Raw genomic sequence first — 1,975 nt, 5'->3', positions numbered from 1 at the left:
AGTCTTTGTGACCCCATGAACTGCAACACGCCAGGATTCTCTGTCCATCACTATCTCCCTAAGTTCGCACAAACTCATGTCCATTTAGTCAGTGGTGCCATCTAACCACCTCATCCTCTGTCACCCCCATCTCTTCTTCCCCTCAATTTTTTCCAGTATCAGAGCCTTTTCCAATGAGTTAGCTCTTCACATCAGGTGGCCAAGTATCGGAGCTTCAGCATTGGTTCTTCCAATGAATAGTTAAGAGTTGATTTCCTTTAGGATTGACTGGTTTGATCTCTTCGCTGTCCAAGGAACTCTCAAGACTATTCTCCAGCACCACAGTTCAGAAGTGTCAATTCATTGGCGCTCAGCCTTCATTATGGTCCAGCTCTCACATCCATACACGACTACTGGAAAAACCATTGGTTTGAGTACACAGACCTTAGCAAAGTGATGTCTCTGCTTTTTCATACACTGTCTAGGTTTGACATAGCTATTCTTCCAAGGAGCAAGTGTCTTTTAATTTTGTGACTGCGCTTACCGTCTGCATTGATTGCGGACCTTTTCCCTGCGCCTCCCTTTCGCTCTGACCTGCCAGTTGGGCCAGCCTAGGACAGCTCTCCACAGGGCGTGCGCTGCACTTGAGCCCCACGACCGGCGACCAGACTCCAGCCGGTCAGTGCCAGCAGCCTGGCGGCTGGCCAACGCCACCCCGCCCCCGCACACCGCCACCCCCGGCCAGCACCCGCTTGGCCCGCCCTCCCTCCCCCTCCCCGAGCGTCCAGTGGATGTCCGTGCGGGGGCTGGGGGGTGGGGTGAAGGGTGCGGAGGTCTCAGCGCTCTCCCACCCTCGGTCTCTCCAGGGCCGCTCCTGCGGGCCTAGGTGCAGCCCTGGCAGGGCCCTGAGCGCCCATCCTGCCTGGTGCCCAAACCCACCGGGAGCCACCAGTACAGTCCACTGGAGAGCAACAGCCCCGCCCCTTCGCCCTACCGAGGCCCCGCCTTGTTCCCATGCCGCCCGCCAAGCAGGACCTTCCTGAGAGAGCAGAAGAGCGACAGGCAGGCACACGGACAGACACACAGACACTCGCACGCACTCACACGAAGTAAGACAGCCGGCCAGCGCAAGCTCCTCAGCCAGAGCCAGAGCCATGGCACCTGTGAGAGGCCGGGTGTCAGGAAAGACAGAGGCAGAAAAAGACGAAGGTCCAGAGACAGACTCGAAGACAGCGTGGGGGCAAGGGAGGTCTCGGGCAGGATGCCTGGCAAGTGCCGGGGCCACGTGGCCCTGAGCAGCGAACTGGATGTGGGGTAGGGGAGGTCGCCGAGCGGGGCGGGCCTGGAGAGGCCCAGGGTGGGAGAGCGCTGAGACTTCGTCGCCGCTCACCCCACCCCCCACCCCCACCCCTGCACGCCTGGCCGGCAGCTCTGGTCCCGGAAGCCCTCCGGGCCCCCAGGCCGGGCCAGGCAGGTGCGGGCCTGGGGTGGCGGTGTGCGGGGGCGGGGCAGCGTCGGCCGGCCATAGTCCAGTCGCGGGTCATGCAGCTCAAGTGAGGCGCAAGCCCGGTGGAGCGCTGTGGCCGGCTGGCCCGACCGGCAGGTCAGAGCGAAAGGGAGGCGTGGCGCAGGGCTGTTAGGGCGCCTGGCGGGAACTGCCTCCGTCTATGGCCATACCACCCTGAAAGCGCCCAATCTCGTCTGATCTCAGAAGCTAAGCAGGGTCAGGCCTGGTTAGTAGTTGGGTGGGAGACCACCTGGGACTATCGGGTGCTGTAGGCTTTTTGCCTCCCCTCTCCTTTAGCCCTCGGCCCCTCGCCCCGCCCCCGCGTGGCTGGCACCGCAAGCCCCACCTGACCCTGGCCTCTCGCACCCCACCACTCTCAGAGCCGTCCGCTGCCTTCCAGCCAGACGGCCGGCGGCCCTCGCAGGCAGAGGTGTCCCAACTCTTGGGTCCCCAAGCCCCAGCCCCTCCCCAGGTGGGTGGCCTGGGCCC

The 1,975-nt window shown here is 62.8% G+C and overlaps 1 pseudogene; it reads left to right on the top strand.

The window, feature by feature from the left end:
- The first annotated feature begins 1,642 nt into the window (after positions 1-1,642).
- LOC122445696 lies at positions 1,643-1,761 on the top strand (annotated as a pseudogene).
- The last annotated feature ends 214 nt before the right edge of the window (positions 1,762-1,975 follow it).

Source organism: Cervus canadensis, chromosome 7 (genome assembly GCF_019320065.1).
Source record: "Cervus canadensis isolate Bull #8, Minnesota chromosome 7, ASM1932006v1, whole genome shotgun sequence".
In the NCBI taxonomy this organism is placed as follows: domain Eukaryota; kingdom Metazoa; phylum Chordata; class Mammalia; order Artiodactyla; family Cervidae; genus Cervus; species Cervus canadensis.
The sequence above is the reverse complement of the archived record's forward strand: the minus strand, read 5'-3'. Positions and strand labels throughout refer to the sequence as shown.